The 20,461-nt window shown below is 32.5% G+C and overlaps 1 protein-coding gene across 1 annotated transcript in view; it reads left to right on the top strand.

Annotated features, from left to right (window-relative positions):
* Fancl (E3 ubiquitin-protein ligase Fancl) overlaps nucleotides 1–20,461 on the top strand; it is a 349,014-nt gene that overhangs the window by 102,309 nt on the left and 226,244 nt on the right. Inside the window, exon 2 of the mRNA XM_072525735.1 lies at nucleotides 6,069–6,123. The gene's annotated coding sequence lies outside the window, so the exon portion shown is untranslated. The remainder of the gene's footprint in view (nucleotides 1–6,068; nucleotides 6,124–20,461) is intronic.

Genomic DNA, 20,461 nt, shown 5'->3' with positions numbered 1-20,461 from the left:
TGGTCTTGAACTGGTTTGAGAACTTCTGATCTAGTCATACTGTTGCTATATTGGACTGGTACAGATTTTTAAGTGTGACCAGGTACATTGGTGTGCCCATTGCTATTAAAATGGACCACAGATTTATCCAGCTTACACAATCAAATGTCTTTTGGTAATCATCGAAGGAGATAATCATAGGTACTTGAAATTCTCTAGACTTTTCAATGAGTTGTCTAAGGTTCAGGATTTGTTCCCGTGCACCTTTGCCCTTTACAAACCCCGCTTGTTCCTGAGGAGGAAAGCTATATCAAAACATAAAAATGATAATTTATATTTTCTATTCAAGAAAATATCTACCAGAAAATAGTTACACCATCAATTTTATTCACAAAGTTCAGAATTTTATCGGCATTATTACAATATTGTAAAACAATCTGGCTGGATGTTTTAATATTATAAACAATACACGTTTTTGTTATTTTACAGTTAATTTATTTTGCAATTAATTGTTATATTATAAAAAAGTGAATATAAAATTCAATCCAAAAATCGATCTAGAGTTAAGCGCAACAAGGTCAAAAGGTTATATTACACTTAAAGCCTAGTTCGCACTATGCCAGTATTTTAGTTGAGTAGCGAGTTATTTAGTAACTAGTAAAATAGTAAAATTAGTAAAATACACATTACTGTAGACTAGCTATGGATGTGAAAATGGATCCATAGAAAAGATAAACTAGGAGGTACCAATTATCTTCTCACGGAATTAGCATTTGAAGATCTCAAAGTTGTATATATTTTTTGTTAATGAAAATACACTCCCATATCAAGCTGAAAGATACCCTTTATTCATGTTCTAAATATTTGAAACCGAATTAAAGTTGTTTCTTTGCACCAGCGAAACGAGATTTTTGCGGCAACTATTGAACTCGACTAATTCGACTTGTTCGGACTTGTTTAGCCGGTGAATCGGTGAGCACGGCGCGTGATAGAATAAAACGGATCGACTTGACTAAATTACTCACTAATCTACTCGACTAAATTTTTGTTGTTCAAACACGTTTAGTTACTAAATTAATCGCTACTCGACTAAAAATACTAACATAGTCTGAACTAGGCTTAATACCATGATACTATAACAAACAAGATATGCTCACTTGCCGTTCTAATTTTAATCGACTTTGCGCATGACGTCATAGCGAGACAAAGCCAGGGGACTTGTGTGTATCTTATTTTAACAATGCATCATATGGCAACGTTGTTCCATTACTGTAATGAACAACTTCGAAACTTAAACTGTTAACGGTAAGTATACCTCGATGCCATATCTTGCACTAAGGAGTCATAACTAGTTACTTTCTGTGAAACCGTGGTTTGAAAATTAATAAGTAATTTGTAAAATTAATTAAAGAAATATATGAATCTACGATTTGATTGTGTGTATTACAAACAAAATAAATATTGCTACAAAACATTAATTAACTATAAAAGGCCGGTAAAATGTAAAGAATTTGAACCATAAAGGAAAAGTGGGTCATACTTGAGACTTTATGAATATCATTTAGACATTTATTTTACAATCTTTGTGATTTTTCTCTTGCGGATATTGTAATTATCTTTAATATTTTTATTTAGAATTCGTATTTTAAAATACATTTTATATCTAAAAAAAGTAATTTTACATCTTCGCTAACATTTATATATTTTGCAGCTTTTATTAAGTTTCTTAAATAATTTTTTGTTATTTTTAATGTGTCGCCATTATGACTACGAAAAATATGTTCCAGTTCACTACATTTAATTACAAATTCCGGTGTTGGTTCGAGTAAACCACCCTCAGAAACGTGGTTTACCCAAGTAAACGATTTATCGTTAGCGTCCGGAATATATCCAAGTATTTCTTTTTTTTTGTAACTTAAATGCAATGAAACCGGCTAAATTTTCCAATCCATCCCATTCCAGGTCATTTATATTCGAATACATAAAATCTTGATGACTGTCAATTAAATCTTCAGGGTTAATTTCTGTATCACCACTGGGAAGGTTTAGCGAGGAAAAGATCTGTTCAGTGACAATTTCATAAATAATTATAATATTAGTAGTAATATTCCATTGTTTGTCAGGAAATCTCAATAGTTTTTCTTTTAAACAATAGTCAGCTTCTGTAAAATGTTTTGATCATATTCTCGTGGTTTCTACATTAAATTTGTCTTACTGAAAACACTTATAAGACCCATACTTTACGCATTTGTTTGTCTCTAGGAAATACAAAAAAAACGACACTTCGAAAAATTTTACTTTTTTTATTATAATTGTTTAAACAACCCACCACTGCACAATACATTATGGCAACCAAATAATTAGTCTTCTTTATAAAGTAGCTACAGGTAGTCGAGAGGAAGTTGCGTACGATAAATAAATTAGGTGATATTAACACAGTAAACTGAATGTTTTCACCACAAAATTTATATAACAATATAATATACAAAGTCTGTACTACATCAATGAATAAATAAAAGTATCATTCACTACGTTTTGAAGCACACAGGATAGCAACAGATAGAGCACTTAACTTGGCATCATTAAAGTTGTCTCGCGCTTACGTCACAGGTGTGCGAGAGAGATGCAAGAACATGCGCGTTGACTTATCTTGTCAGTTATAGTATCATGGCTTAATACTAACATAGTATACAGCGGCATATGTATAATGCGCAAGGCCTGCTAAAGAGAGATGGATAGACCTCCAGTCGATTGTTCCGCGTTTCACTATTTTGCTCACGCTCACAAAGTCTATTCTTATTATGTCTACAGCTAGGACTCACACTGGGTTGTAAAAAAGAATGCAGTATTAGTATTTAAAAAAAAATTATTAAAAATCCTTTATAAAAGGTATATAAAATATATAAAAAAGGTATATAAAATTTTTTGTTATATGGTATACAGCCAACTACAGGAACTTAGATTCCTTGTGGATATTACTATTTAGTTTATTGGTCGTTTGCTCTTGTGATTTTATTTCGGTAGAGTTTTCTGTTATTTTATTAGCATTTTCTATTTTCTTCTATTGGTCGTCTGTGTCTTTAAATTGGATCTATAGATATTAATTTTTGTAAAAGTCGGTCTTGGAAATCATTCATACTGTACATTGTTATAACTTCTATTTAATTAATAGATTATTGTGTTTACCTAAAGTATTATCATCTTAATTTATTTAAACAGGCAAAACGGTGATAAGCCGTCTTTTTCCTCACTATTACGAGCCTAGCTGATAACGTTTGGCCTTCGCTTACACTTTCTTTTACTAACCATTATCTAATATTAAGTTTGTTGATGTAAACTTGTGGAATAACCGATTTTCTGTAGATATGAATAATACTAACTTACTATACTAATACTACTAGACCTCGGCAGGCGAAGATTAGTTGCGATTCTGGAGACGCAGGAACATTTTAGTTTAAATTTCTTGACGTGCTTATATCCTCGATTTGGGTAGAAAACGCAATATGAAATCTATAGAGTTTACGTAGATTTTCAAAACCATTTAAAAATATGGTTATGAATAAAAAATACCAATTCTTATATTTGGAGAGAGTTTCATTCAATATAGGAAAAAATTGATAACTCAAACGATGGTTTTATGATGTTGGATAAAACTGTTCCTACTGGAAGCACGAGCCACTCAGCAGTTTGTATTGATTATATAGTGACCAACACCTTAAATTATGATGCTGAGATGGATATATCGGATGAAGGTTTAGGTTATCACCAAATCCAGTTATTAACATTATAAACACAGAGCAATGTAGGAGTCAAATAAACACTCTGCGAAATCAAATCTGGAATGAACCCAACTCTTCGTGTGACGAAATTATAAGAATTTTCTTAAATTATCTTAGTACAAAAACAATAAAATCATTTTCGACAAAATAGTGCAATTTGGTGTAACATTATGCTACAAAACCTTGTTTCAAAACGTGGTTTCCATTATAGAAGGTATAAACAGTTTCCAAATAGCAACTTTCTACAGGATACCTATAAATCTCTACAAAATGAGTTAATTGATACTGTGGCTAAAGCAAAAAAAGATTATTTCTCAAATAAATTATCGGAAGCACAAAACAACAGCAAAAACTGGTCAATATTAAATCATATTATCCATAACTCATAACATACAAAAAACAAAGTATATTTAAATCAACATGATCGATATTATTTTAATATCGATCATGTGTAAATAACCAAATTGTATTGATCTACTGGTTTAACAAGCAATATGGTTTTAGACATAATTCTAGCACAGTATCTCCCGCTACTTACTTAATTGCACATATCTGCATAAAATAGAATTCATAACACGTAAGGTTTTGGATGGTTGGGAGGGAGGAGTAATTCTAGGCGGTGTCAAAATCTTTAATTTGCCAGATGCACTACACTTCTAATCTCTTCCCCAGAAGAAAGACATAGTTCCTAAAGTTGTTATTACATATTGTAGTATTGTTTTATATGCGATTCATGCTGGATCAACTGATCCATTACAAATCTCCCATGGTCTTGTAGTCTATTACAATATCGAACGCCCTTAAGAAATCTATAAAACACACAAACACATCCGGGATCATGTCTCTGCTTCTTGGTATGAGTGCTTGAAGGAAGAAAACCACCTTTAAAGCCAAACTGGATTTCTGCTACCTTTGTATATATGTGTATATGCGATTTTGGATAATTTTAGTGAATACTTTTGTTATCGTATTAATTATACTACTTAATCGGTATTGATCACAACTCTTTGCATGCGGTTTCTTGGGAATAGTGTAATTTACCATTTTCATATGTTGTTGAGTAGTGGTAGTACCATATCAATAATTGACAAGTTTCGCACATCAATTTAAGATGTTCTCCGTGAATACCATCAGGACCAGATGCCTTGTTATTCTTCAAGAATGAAACGGCCGTATTCATAGAGGCCTGATATTATTTGTGAGGTTTTCTGGAGATTCATCGTGCAAAAGTGTTTTTATAAACTAAACTATAAATCTACACTTTCAGTAGATGCGAAGTATCTATTAGGACACTCCCGTTATCCACTAACTTAGCCAGAAGGTTACACGAACTTTACTTTATCCAGTAATTGCAGTGGTCGCCTATTATTTTAAGTTGTCATTTGTTATAATTTCCTTGGGCATGTTTTGATAGTCATATTTCTCTTCAAGCTCTTTTATTTTTCTGCATTTTTCTCCCAGTCATCCTTCCTTTGCCTCCTTCATAATTTTTTAAAATTTTCTAATAATGTTTTTCCGGGTTTTTATCCTTATAATTTGTTCTGGTGTCCACTTGTTGCAGAATCTTTGGATCTACGATCATCCAGTAGGTACTTATTTTTTCTATAACTTGCATTAATTTGCTCTTTGCACGTATTTTAGATTGCCTGTTTGGGCTTCCATTTGTATAAGGGATCGCCATTTGATTTTGTTATTTTTGTTTTAGGTGTGTTTGCAACTCGAGCCCATGTTTTTTCATCTCTGAGTTTTGTAACATCCGGTCTTTGATTATTAGTGCACCTATCAACCTTGTTGAGCTCGAATTGCAATTTGCACACCAACGGGATATGATTACTAGTAATTCAGTAGTCAGTAGTAGTAGTCAGTTCCGAGATAAGCTGTTACTGATTTTATTGCATTTCGAAAACGTCTCTGGATAGTTATATAATGTATTTGATTGCGTATTATTTGTTCTAAAGAGTCTTATGGTGATTTTCTGCTGAACACTCAACTAGATGGTAGCTAAAAGCTAATTTGTGTTGTCTTCAGACCTGGTTCTCGCCGTCTCGGTTTCCTCTCTCTTTTCTTGTCCCAAGGCCATAATATGTTCCTACAATGTTCCCTGATGTGATATTTAAATGTGTTATGAATAATGAATGTATATTCTTGTATTTTTGGTCGAACTGTACTGTATAACATATCCGGTTGTTTGTTTAATAGTAAGCAAATAATGTTATTAAAAACTGCTGAAATAATATATTACCATAATTTTTTCTGAATCATGTAATTGTATTACCTATATGGTTTATGATAAGTAATTTTTTGTTGTAGATGGTCAAGAATTATTGTGACTTGTAGACTATATAGATTCTCTTCAAGTATACTGGTAAGTAAAGTAGATTTTTATTATTTAATATTGTTATCGAAATGTCGGGTACGTATTTAATTTTCACTCCCACAACTTCCTTGCACTTTTTTGCTTAACTTTAGATCTTCCACTCTATAAGTAAGTATGTCTTTATATGATAATTCAGCATTTTTGACGTATACTTCATCAAATCATAGAACATAGCTATTCGATTTGTTTAAATAAGCATCCAAGAAAATCGAAGTTTAGCATTGATTATTAATTACATATAGAAAATGAAAAAAAGTATTAATAGTAGTAAATATATATATATATATACATATATATATATATATATATATATATATATATATATATATATATATATAAAAAGAAAAATCTTTCTAACATATAATGGTGTAAGGTTATTTTACTTCTTAACAAATTTCTTCCATTCTTTGCGTTTTCGTGTCAACCTTCTTGCGTCCGTCTTGGTTTTCCCCTTTTTTGTTTTTCAATATTTTTGCTTCCCACGCTCTTCTTACTGGTACGGTATCCTTCATTTGATGTAAATGACCCCACCAACTCAGCTGTCTCTCTTCTATAAACTCCAATGTAGAATGTATTTTCAGTTCGTTTCTTATATCTATGTTCCTTATTCTATCCATTTTGGTAACGCCTTTAACTCTTCTTAAAAACTTCAACGCTAGTAGGACAGGTCTATAAACTGCTTTGAAAACTTTCATTTTTGTATTTCTGCATATAAATTTTTTGTTTATTGAATGATAAATTTGTAGCATTTTCTCTACTCTGCTATTTATTTCTGCTTCTAGACATCCTGTTACTTCTTTTATTGCTCCTAAGTATGTAAAAGTTTTAACTTGTTCTATCTTTGTTCTTCAATTTCTATATTAAGTTCTTCTCTTGTTTCTCATATCTGCATAATTTTTGTTTTGGTAATATTTATCTTCATTCCGTTTTATTGAGTACTTCTTTCCATATTTGCTAATTATTCTTAAGCTTTTTTCAGTTTTTGCAATTAGCACCAAATCGTCAGCAAATACTCCTTCCGAGATTTCTACTCTTTGCAGATTTCTTAACCCTATATTCAGTTTTTTACTTCTTGTTGTCTTAATAATTCCGTCCATAAGTATTAATGCCTTAAGCCTCCATTTATTGTAAACATATCTGATGTTTTATTATGTATTACTAATTACGGCATTGTTGTTCTCATTGTATATTTTTTATATCATTTCTAGTAACTTGTTGTCTATTAATTTTTCTCTTAATATTTTCCATAGTTTCTGGCTTGGTAATTTATCGAAGGCTTTTTCTATGTCAAGGAATGCTACTACATATATTTTCTTTTTCTCTTGCAGCGCTTTTTGTATTATCTGCTTTAAAGTAAATACATGATTCTGTATACTCGTCCAAATTCTAAATCCACTTCGTGCTTCGTCTAATGTATGCTCTGTCATTGTTCTTAATCATTTGTTTATTATTTTTTCTAAGAGTTTAATACATGTACATAGCAACGCCAGTCCTCTGTAATTATTACATTCTCTCCTATCTCCATTTTTGTATATGGGTAATATTAATGACACTTTCCAATCTTCCGGTATATCTTAATTTTTCCATATTTTATTCATTATTTTTAGTAACATTTGTTCTCCAGTTTTACCCATGTTTTTATGATTTCTGTTGTTATTCTATCCACTCCAGGAGTTTTTCCATACTTCAACGTTTTTATTGCTTCTAGTTCTTCCTCGTTTATTGAATTTTCTGTGTTATCTTCCAATATATTATTTTGTTCTTCATCAATGCCGTCTTGATTTATATCCGTTAGCAGTTCTGTTCTTCGAAGTGTTCATCTGTCCATCTTTTAACTATTTCTTTTGTTTTTGTTATTAATTCTCCATTTTTATTTTTAATGCTGTATATTTTATGTTTTTTTTTGTGTTCTTATCGTCTTCAGAGTTCTGTAGAATAGCTTTTGGATACTTTTGCTATCTTCTGCCATTTTCTACCGAACTTTTTCCAATTGTCTCTCTTTGCTGCTGTTACCAATATTTTTACCTTTTTCCTTTCATTTTTATTTTATTGTACTTCTCATTTGTTTTGCCTTTCAGATATTGTTTCGATGCATTTTCTTCACATTTACTTGCTTTTTATTTCTTCGGACCACCATGATGTCTGTTTCTTTGTTGAGTCTTTTTTACTTGTTCTGCATACTTCCTTTGCTACATTCAGTAGCAGGTCTTTGTAGTTGTCATAGGTTGTTTATATCAATATTGCCGTCTTCTATTGCCGTAGTGTTCCTTTTAATATTGCAAGTTTTTCGTTTAGGTACTTTTTTCTCAAATATTTTTGCCATTTATTTATTTCTTAGCTTATACGTTTTTATCGTCTCTTTTATAATTGGTTTTTCCTTTTCTGTACTAGTCTTTTCTTCTTTTTTATTTGTAGCTGTAAAGAGATTAGCGAATGTCTCTTGGACCAATCTCGGAGATTTCGGAGCCAGGATGTTCTTCTTCGGCCTGGGCTCCTTCTTTCGGCGATCCTGCCATATATTATGAAATGTAGAACATTAATTCTCTCTGGATCTCATTACATTGCCAAAATATTGTTACTTTCGAATTTTTATGGTTTTCGTTATTTCTGTGCTCTTTTTTATTCGATGTAAAATTATCGCCGTCTCAAACGCTATTGCTGAAGTATTGAAAAAACAGTGGACTACTTCCTAACCTAAGAAGAAGCATCTTATAGAATTCTTTCCTGTGTTCAAGGTCAAGAAGTGTAATTCAGTTTGCTTTGTTGTTTGCCTTTGGTTTTCAATCGACCACCATAATTAATAAAATTGAAAGAAATAAATAAAATTTATTAGTGATTATTAAGTAAACTAACATGTTTATAGGAGATAGAAAACCATAAGTTCACGAATATCTTTTATTTCAAATGATTTATTATGTCTACATTTCTACATTTTCTTCATTGCTTCTGGCCCAATTACCGTCCTCTAGTCTAATGGGTGAGGAGTGGATAATTGGCTTTTTTAGTTTTTTTGTAAATTTGCATAAAGAATAATAAGTTATATTATCATCCATTAAATTTTTTAAGTAGGGGAAATGTGCCTATGATGGACTCCATAAGAAAAAAGCTTCATAATAATTTTAATTATTTACTAGCAGGCTTTAAATGTGACCACATAACATCTTGTTATTTGTACAATATGCAAATGTTTCAAATTTTGCAGAAAAAGTAATGATAAAAATTTAATCATAATTTACTAAAATCCTGTTAAGGATCCATCATGGACATATTATGCGCTCATGATGGATCCTTCGATATGCCCATAATGGACTCATTGCATTTTGTATAAAATAAGTAAATACCAAATTATTTTAATAAACTAAAAGACATTATACACGATAACAATATTACAAATAGGTATTTTTAAGAATAAAAAATTACATGCACAATTCACACACAAATTGTTTATGAGGATTTACATCTGCTTATTCAGGGTGATACTAATTCTTACACACTTGACAACGAATCCATTTTTTTTTATCGTAAACGCGCAAAAAGTTAATTGCAGTAAATACAAGCTGTATCGTCCGTGTCGTCTTCTTCAAAAGAGTTTGAATTTCTGGCGTTGAATTTAAATATCCTATTTTACCCCGTTTTCTACCCCTTTTTTGTGTTACTTCAGATACTCCAGCTAAAGGAGGAGGACAAATATCTTCGACCGAGATGTTTAGGACTGACGATGATGTTGATTTCTGATCAGTGGGTCTTTTTGATAAACTTTCAATCGAAGAAACATTTTGACTGCAATGTTCCGGTGGTGAGTTCTTATCAGAACATCCTGGCAGTGGGTTTTGTTCAGAATTTTCTCTATCTGTTGTTATAAATGGCAAAAATTGCCAATCCTCGGAGACATCTGGATTTAACGGTTGTATTCCTGTCTTTTTAAATGCATTGATTGCATTTGATGATAGAGCACTTTTTAAATGTTCTATTAAAGAGACTGGTTACTTTAAATTGGGTCACTGTTTTACCTGGATTCTGTCGCAGCAATATTTGAATTTCTTGGCCGCAGTAAGTTTGAAGTGGACTAAAAAATCTTACGCCCAAGGGTTGAACGTAATGAGAGCAGTGAGCAAGAAAACAAAACATAACGCCGTTTTCCTTTGTAAACTGGAAAGCTTCTTCAAAACTTTTATGACTACCATGGCCATCGAGTAACAACAAAACTTTGTTGGTTTTAGAAGCATTTGTATACCTAAAAAAATGTTGCAGCCACAGACAGAAAATGCCGGAAGTCATTCATCCGTTTTCTTGAGCGAAAGCTACAGTTCCAGTAGGTGCATCGATCATAAGTTCATCTTTCTTTCTCTGTCGAGGAAAAATTAAAGCAGGAGGAACATATATTCCAATTGCATTCATTGCACATATACGACCATAATATGTAGCCCGCGCTCTGTACTACTTAAATCACCAACTTGTTTGCAACTTTTACTAGCATAAATTTTCTGTGACTTATTTTGCACAGTTGTCAAACCGAACTGATCCATATTATAAATGTTTTCCGGTGGGAAGTGAAACTCTTCTAATATATTTGCTAATGCAGTAAAATAGGCACATATATTTGGTTTATTAAAAGCTTGAGCCCTTACCAACGAAGTATTTTCTGGAGTACGTGATATTTGAGAATTTTGCTTGTAAAGCCTCTAACCCATTTCCAGCCTGATATCCTGGTTTCCTTATTAAAATGTTGGCTAATATTGATTCTTTCAGCTACTTCATATACAAGTTTTCGCAAATCTTTACTGGGCAGGCCAAGAAAAACAGTTTCCGTAGTGATAATATGGTCAGCAACTTTCTGTTCAATAGTAGTGGAGAATATTGATCTTCGTCTTCCCAAATCACCATTGATACTTCCTTGTTGCTTAATAAAGCTCCTTTTCAAAGTCGTTCTTGAAACGATAAATGTTTTTGCTGCCAGCTTAAACTCCATAGTTTTTTCTTGCTTTTTAAAGCTTGCTGCATAATAATCTCTTTCTACTGTTGCCTTTTCTGAGTAGCCATCCCTGTAAAACATATGATGTTAATCATTGAGTAGCGAACTGAAGGTATGTCCAATTTATTTTCTTTTTCCTATGATAGACCCCTAGTACGTTATAGGTAATGACACAAGGGGTCCATTATAGGCAAAGCAGCAAATTTAATTCAGTTACTTTTGTTTTGGTCATTTTAACCCAAAACAAAGTATAGTATTTGACGAAGAAAGTGTTGTCATTTAGTAACCCAAAACAAAAGCAACACTTGGCTTAACATACGTTACCAGTAAAATACTAATTATTTTATTATAACAGTAACACCAAATTTTAGTTTTATTTCACAAATTTACTGTTATAACAGCCACGTGTCTGAAACTTTGAAAATACTAAACTACAAACTTTGTGTGCAAGCAGCAACCGGCGATGTGTATGTAACCGCGCGCTATTACACAGGCTCATGTAAAATTACAGCCGAGGGTTCGCCATAGGCAGGGGTCCAACATACGCACACTTCCCCTATGTATTAATTGTTTCGTTCTTTAGTTGTTGGATTTCTCTTTTAGGTTCTTGACTCGTACTGTTTAATCTTGTTTTATCTTCAGGAGACCAAGTTCTCTTCAGCTTCCTTTTGTCGGTTATTAATTTCTTGATTTCTTTTGGATAATAATTTCCCTTTGCTCTAGGTTCCAGCACAGGAGTGTTTTCCCATGCTGCTTGCTGGACATTGTTCACGAATAGTTCAATTTCCTCATCTAGCTGCTCTGAGTTTTGTAGCGGTACTGCCAGGTTGATTTTCTCTTCAAGACATACTTTGAAACTAATAACATGGGTGAATGATCCGAGTTCATGTCCCAACCATCATCAATGTCTCGTTAATTAACTGAAATATTTTTAATTACGAAGAACTCTATTAGGCCAGGAATTTTATTTTTATCTGTAGGCCAGTGGGTTGGTCGGACAGTAGATATGGATTCGTACCTATGTTCTTTAATAGCCAATCGAAGTTCCTTTCCTTTAGTAGTAGTTAGTCTAGAGTCTCAATGAGTATTATTTGCATTTAAGTCTGCTCCTACTACATATCTCTCCGCTAAGGTATTCAAGAATTCGTAATATTGTTCTTTTTAAATGGAATGCCTAGGCGGACAATATATTGAACTAACATTGATATCAAAGTTTTTAATTCTTATACATAATCTAGTCGCTTGTAAATATTCAGTTTTCTACTCTAACTCTTCGTGATAAAGTAAATTGTGTGGTACACTTTATATCCTTTGAATTTTATGTATGATTGATTTGTAAAATGTGTCTCAGATATGAGGCAGATGTCAATTTTCACGATGTCAAGGATCGCCTGTAACTCTTGTTGATGTTGTAGCAACCCATTGGCATTCCATTCCATAATTCTGATTTCACTAGCCATTTCTGATTTTGGAAATATAAAGAGGAGATTAACTAAAAAATTTTTAGAGAATTATTATAACTTGCTGTCTTTTAAAAAGTTAATTAAAGAGTTGTATATACATCTACAGAGCCAAGTGATAATAAATATAGTATATTCCAAGGAGCTGCTATTTTACATTTTAATAAATCCTTAGTTTAGATGAATACGCTGTATTTTTGGTACAACCAAAAAAATTACTTGTTTAGGTCATAATTAACATCCTTAGGGCACGAGTAGCTCGCATGCTAAAGTTTTAAAAATAGAATCAACACTCCCCTATCGATTCGTAAAATGACATAAGGGAGAAAATAATCGCAACACATAAGTATTACACCTTTTGAGTTCACACTTACATCATACAAGATAATACGTTGTCGTGAAAACTGTTTTCAATATTATGAAAAATTTATTTTTTTAGTAACAAATATTAAATTCGCTAATAAAACTATTTCTGCAACTCTAATAATACCAATACGTTATTGTTTACATAATATTCCAAGTTAATAAACGATTATTTATTCATTTCTACACAAAAAAACTGCGTTGTTTGACTATAAAAGTAAATAAAAAAATGTCATCATTAATGTCTTTTTTGTTAACGCAGGTCAGAGTTGCGTTTTATTTCTATATAAACTAAAGAATTTGCTATCTACAGACCTATGTCAGCACAAGTGGGTAGATTATGATAGGTTGGGGTCAATATCAAGTTTCAGTTGCTTATGAAAGACAACGATTCTAGAACTATTTGAATGAAGTACTTTTTGACTCAATTAACTATTTCATCACTTTTTATACCAATATTTAGTTACAAATCGTTCTTTAGCTTAATAATTTCCCTTATCAGTCATCAATTCTGTTGGTTTTTCCATAATGCAATCAGCATTTGCATAAACCAGTTTACAATTTATTCTCTAACATTCAACTACCCAACAATAGCACACTCAATCAACACAAAAAAATTTCTCGTGGCACCAAATGTCATTTTTCAACTTAAAGGGCCTTAAGGGCTGGTTGTTCGAACGCTAATCAAAACTCAAATATTTAATTAAAATCAAATACGTCACATTTTGAGGTTATGTTGACTGATTTATTTTATTCAATTTTATTATTTTGTGTTTTAATTTAAAATAAACCATAATTAAACCCTTTCTCATGTTAATTTCATGTTTTTATGTACAAATCAATAATAATAATAAGCAATTTTTAATAATTTTGACAGCTGCTGTGACGTATTTGCTTGTATTTAAATATTTGATTACAACCAAGTTTTGATTAGCGTTCGAACAACTGGCTCTTAGTTTTATCCACACTTACAATTAACCAGATTTCATAATTTACAACCAACTACATGTTACACACATAATTTCATACCCTGAACCTTAATCAACCTTTGTTTCCAATAAAATCAATTCCTTTATATCTAATAAAATTTAATTTTATACAATTTAACTAATACCCAAATATACACTCCAACAACATCTCATCTTACCATATTCTGGCCAATAAATACTCCCTATTAAATTATATTTGTCTCTTTATTGTACTTATTTCTACATTCAATAAATCCACACATGCACAGTTTAACCCCCAATCATAAACAATAAACGTCTTAACATCATACACATACTTCTTCTTCTTCTTCCTTCTTGTACGTAGGCTTTAAGGCCAGTTTCTTCTTCAATATTAGCCTCCTAAATTGTTTAAATTATCGCACCATCTTTTTCTTCGTCCATTTGGTGATTTATCTCATGCTATTCGTACTATCCTATCCTCTGCAATTCTACTAATCTGTTCGTTCCACTCCTGTTTCCGTTTTGTCACCCATCCATTTATGTCTTTTATATTGCATGCTCTTCTTATGTTTTCGCTTCTCTCCCTATCCAACACACTTTTGCCTGATATTCGTCGGAGTATTTTCATCTCCGTTGTTTCTAGTAGTTGTCTCGTTTTAGATGTGTCAGGTCTTGTCTCCGTCGTGTATGTTAACATAGGTCTAATTGCTGCTTTATAGATTCTTGTTTTTGTGTCTTGTCTTAGGTGTTTGTATTTCCAGATTGTGTCATTAAGACATCCCGCAGCTTTACTTGCTTTTAAGCTTTGTTGTCATATTTCTTCTTCAACATCTCCGTAACTAGTTATATCTTTTCCCAGATATCTAAACCTTGCTTCCTGCTTTATTATTTTCCCATCAATTTCCCTACACATAGAAACATACCTACCATATAATTCCCAGATTCCAAATGTTGATTACACACATACAGAGCCATGCTCCTTCTTCTTCTTCAAGTGCGCTGTCCGTTGCGAACGTTGGCTATTAACATGGCAATTCTGATCTTGTTTGCGGCGCTTCTGAATAGTTCGACCGATGTGAGCCCGAACCACTTCCTCAGATTTTGGAGCCACGAGTGTCTTCTCCTGCCTGGCCCTCGCTTACTGTCTATTTTTCCCTGGACAATCAATTGCAGTAGACGGTACTTATCGTTTCTCAATATGTGGCCTAGATATTCAAGTTTTCTTTGTTTAATTGTATTCACGATTTCTTTCTCCTTTCCGATTCTTTGGATTACCTCTATGTTGGTGACATGTTCGGTCCAGGATATACGAAGAATGCGTTGGTACACCCACATTTTGAATGCTTCTAGTTTTCTCGTGAGCGTCTCCGTCAGCGTCCAGGCCTCCACACCATACAGTAAGATCGGAAAAATGTAGCATTTAACTAGACGTAGTTTTAGGGGAAGAGACAAATCCCTGCTTATGAGGAGCTTTTTCATATTGCTAAATGCTGCTCTAGCTCGTTCTATTCTCGCCTTAATTTCTGTGGCCTGTTCCCATTTTGCATTTACGTTGGTGCCAAGGTACACATAAGATTCTACATGGTCAATTAGTATGTTACTTATCCGTAACTGTCGAGCAGGCTGTTGCTTCCTGCTTATCATCATCCACTTTGTCTTCTTGAAGTTAAGGCTCAGGCCGTATTCCTCACTAACTGAATAAACTCTTTCCATTACCTGCTGTAATTCGTCTATGGTACTGGCAAGGATCACCGTATCGTCGGCATATCTTATATTGTTCGTTAACTCGCCGTTTATTTTTATGCCCTCATTTGCATTTTCCATACATTTGTTAAATATATGGAAAATGCAAATGAGGGCATAAACCTTAGTAACCTTAGTAATTTTATTTATCCAGAATATTAGAGGTATTGGTATTGATGGTTGCCTACCTACAACCCAAATATTTTTTCTTTATGCCATTCTACCACAATAATCATTACACAATTTTCAAACACAATATTTCAAGACACATCACACATTAGCCACTCATTACAATATAACTCTTACTTTCATTTAGCAGGTTTCTATATCCAACTCAGTATACACACAAGACGTTTTAACCATCTTTTCTTGTTCATTTATTAATAACCCAACATCATACATGTATCTTCAATTTAATTTACAGGTACCAAATGTTAATTTATAACATAAAGGTCCTTATCATTAGATCTTTTCTCCTCGACACTAAAGCACCAATACATGTACCTATTAGGTACATGTATTGGTGCTTGAATACTTTACATTTAAACACTTTCAAGTCCTTCCATACATACAATTGCTTTCCAAGGTTAAACATAATTTTCAAGGTATATTACAGTATAACCTATGCTAATAAAAGATTGATGACATCGAAATTATTAGACAAAAGAACCAAAATGACTACCTACAGAACACTGATTAGACCCGTAGTAACCAATGGATGTGAAACTTGGGTAATGACGAAAAAAGATGAAGCCCAACTCAAGACATTCGAGAGAAAAATACTGAGGAAAGTATATGGCCCGGTACAAGAGGAAGATGGCACATGGAGAATCAGGAGAAACGACGAGGTTAATGAGTTAAATGAAGGTTATGATATTGTAAGATTTGTGAAAAGTCAAAGACTGTCATGGCTGGGACATGTGCAGAGACAAAACGATGCAAAAACAACAAAGAAAATGTTACAATGGAAGCCCATAGGAAGGCGAAAAAAAGGAAGGCCCAGAACGAGATGGTTGGATGACGTGGAAGACGACCTGAAAACAATGAACATAAGACAATGGAGAAGAAGGGCACAAGAGAGATCTGAATGGAAGGACATAGCCAGACAGGCAAAGACCCATCCAGGGTTATGATGCCAAAAGAAGAAGAAGAAGATTACAGTATAACCTCAGCATATTGATGTTTGCTACTGTTATAAGTAACTATACAATAAATTCTTAAATTTGTTAACATATTCATTTAACACGTTGTTGGCTAATGTAACATTACGACATATACTATAAGTTACATTGACTGCTTTGTTCATACATCCGTTCAAAAACTGTCACTTTAATTAGTTGTCATCTAGAACCCATTTCAGACATCGTCTGAGGGTCAGCAGCAACCCCTAATGGGAGTCTTACGTTGCCATGTGGGTTATCTGAGAAATACTCAAACATCATAAAATATTTTTAAATAAAATGTAAGAGATTAAAACGATCTCACAATTAACGATATCAAAATAACGTGAGTGTTTTTAACGGCGAATTAAACTTCATTCAAAGAAGACATCATTGAAAATATTAATTATTATAAATATTGAAAAACGGTATTATATTAATAAATATAACTATAGGAAATATTTATTATACGAGTATTTCCTATAATAATTATAGGAAATATTTTATTGAGTTTATTTCCATTTGATTTTTTTAACGTCCTTTATTCAACAATCTGCCTAGAGGCAATAAATTTTGGTATATCTAGATAGCATGTGTAACTTAGTTTAAGTTACTTACATAATATTTAACCTAAGGTCCTTATAAGTACTACCACCAACAAATTATGGTTACATGAGCCAAAATTATTTACAATATGTGAGTTAATTTTGGAACTTTTTTTACATTTGATGATTCACAATATGTTAGGTTAATTTTGGAAATCATACACTACAACTGAAAATGTTCATTTTTTTAAATAAAAATGACGTTTTCAGACGGTTTTTCATAAATAACTCAAAAAGTACCTACATATTTCGAAGTGCCCTCTGTTTGGGAAAGTATGTACTATTTCTTTTCATATTTTTACTATTAATATTTCTGTTACGGTACTGTAATGTGATCTAAATTCAATACTGTATCCTAACGACTTTGGTAAAATATATTGCTTCCTGTAAAATTGTTAAACTGGCCATCTCATGTATTGTGTTTTAAGTGCGGAGAATTTGACTTCTCTTTTGTATTCTGTGTCACAAATGTGCACACAAGTGTACGGTTTCGTATTACGGTCTCAATTAACTTAAATTATCGCATTCTAAATCACAATACAATAGGGTGATTTATTGATGTACCCTCTTCCACCCAACGACCAAAAGATTCTTTTCTGACCTGCAATCTCAAGACACTTCCTCCCAAGACAGCGAACGAAACACACCAAGTTTTTTGGCTCTATTAGCCTCGGCCGGCGTCCCGGGCGTCGTGAAGTGAAAATCGTGATTCACCGCTACCCAATCTTCAGCCTGTTGCGAATACATCAATATTTCAAAGGGTAAGTCTATATTCTTTGTACAGACATCAATAATGAGTAAGACCAGTTAATTTCGTAATTTACTGACAGTTGTGTTTGCTATTTGTCGCTAATTTATTCACAAACAAAATATTACATTTTTATCTTTATAATTATTTATCTAATATCATTTAACCAGCGACCTCTTAAGTTTTATACAAAACACCCTCCGATATTGGACTTTCTCTTTTTTGAATGACTCTCGCAGCTATACCAGCCCATCTCAACGTTTCGTAAACTTTGTAGGTATCATCTTAATGAGCAGCTCTTGATCACGTTAACTCAAGTACTCAACGTACCCAGTGGTGAAAACCAATAGCTGATGGAGGTATTCACGCTAATAACTCACAAAGATTAAAAGTTGGAATCAACTAACTATTAGGTAAAAGAAATAAGAATAAGACTTACTCACAATCTATTTAATTCTACCACCAACGATTGGTTTCGCATACTATAATTTGCTATGCATCTTCAGGTCTTAAGGTACATGGTAAACTAAATGATGCCGGTACAAGAATTATTATTTAGTGATTTAGTATTTAATAGTCTAGTGATTTAATAATTCTTGTACCGGCATCATTTAGTGTACCAACGACCTTAAGATCTGAAGATGCATAACAAATTATAGTATGCGAAACCGGTCGTTGGTGGTAGAATTATATAGATTGTGAGTAAGTCTTATTCTTATTTCTTTTACCTATTTGAAACGGACTCACACAGGCAACATATTCAACATTTCAACTAATTGTTATTTAGACTTTAAGGATCTGTTTTCTCACGGTATTTCTGTTTTCTGTCCATTAGTCGCATCTCTGGTCCCGACAGTGACGATTAATCGAAGTTCTACTCTAACACATTCAGAATTTTATGTTAATATTTCGAGCTCTCAAATACTTTTTGCATTCGCCTGGGAAAATTTTTTACTAGATCATCAAAAAAATTTTGTGGACTTAAATCCCATTTTTCTATCAAAACACACTTGAGATCTCGCAAGACCCCATGTTGGATTTCTTTTTCACTTACCTTCCCATTTTGCGGCAAACCTGTTAAATTAATAGTTTTTTGGCGAAAATACACTGTAGTTCGTGTCTTAATAAAAAGTGGATCTTACGGGATTCGTTCCAGTTAAACGCGCGAATAACTGTGATTTGTCAATAAATGAAAAAAAATTATGCTTGACATATTTAAAGCTCTTTTAAAATATTACAAAAATTGGCGATTATACAATGAAAAGATTTCTTATTTTGAAATAATACATTAATAAAATATATGGTACACTTGATGGTGATGTAATCACCAATCACTCTCTGCAGTAATTAAATAAGGATTAAGAATTACGTAAAATTAAACAAAGGTACTTCATTATTCGTTATTTATTCCTCACTCTTTCTAACATTGCTATTTCCTTCTAATAATGTCAATAATTAAATTTTATAGTGTCAGAAGTAATTTTCCCAATTTCAAATTATCTGAAATGTCGAAAATATTACAATCCCTGTCAAAATGTTTCCTGGTCGGAAAATATTCAATCAAGGAAAATGAGTATGAAAGCCAACTTTACCTTTCATTTACGTATATTTCCTTTTCTCTACATCAACCAGACGCTTTTATATATTTACCAAATTTTGTATTATTCTATTTCATTTCTGATAAAACATAATGTTTCAACCAAAATGTACATTATCACTAAGCTTTAAAACAACTCGCATTGACATATACGACTTAATGCAAATCGTGCACGTGTAATATACAACAAAAATCCACACGAAGGTATTTTCAGGGGGTTATTTTGCAGGACCGGGCTCTTGTAATAGTAAACAGAAAACCTCTAACTAAAATTTTTTCTTAATTGGTAACTTAATGCCTTTTATAACTGTTTTAAAAAATATTAAAGGCCATTAATAAGAGCTATTACTTTCAAGGATTAGCATATGTAATTAGCAAATTGATAAGCTCCGTCAGTTTCTCGCCAAACAGCAAAGATGAACGACATTTCTGAATTGATTTCCACAGAGTAACATAAGTTATGTTTCTAATACCATTGTATCGTGAAAATACTCGTTTGTAATAGACAAATTAACCAAAACCAAGACACTTTAATACACAACCACAGCCAATAATTGATAAATAATCAAAATTAACACAGCAGCTAACAATATATGCGAAGCTATATCAATCGAGCCTGGAATTGAAATGGGCAATTGCATTTATCAATGTTTATTGATCATCTTCGGGGCTTTGGGCTTTTAAATTGAATGTATATAGGATTCTTTAAAAAAGTGAATATTACTCCT

Source organism: Diabrotica undecimpunctata, chromosome 3 (assembly GCF_040954645.1).
Source record: "Diabrotica undecimpunctata isolate CICGRU chromosome 3, icDiaUnde3, whole genome shotgun sequence".
Classification (NCBI taxonomy): domain Eukaryota; kingdom Metazoa; phylum Arthropoda; class Insecta; order Coleoptera; family Chrysomelidae; genus Diabrotica; species Diabrotica undecimpunctata.
This window is presented reverse-complemented; position numbering and strand designations above follow the sequence as displayed.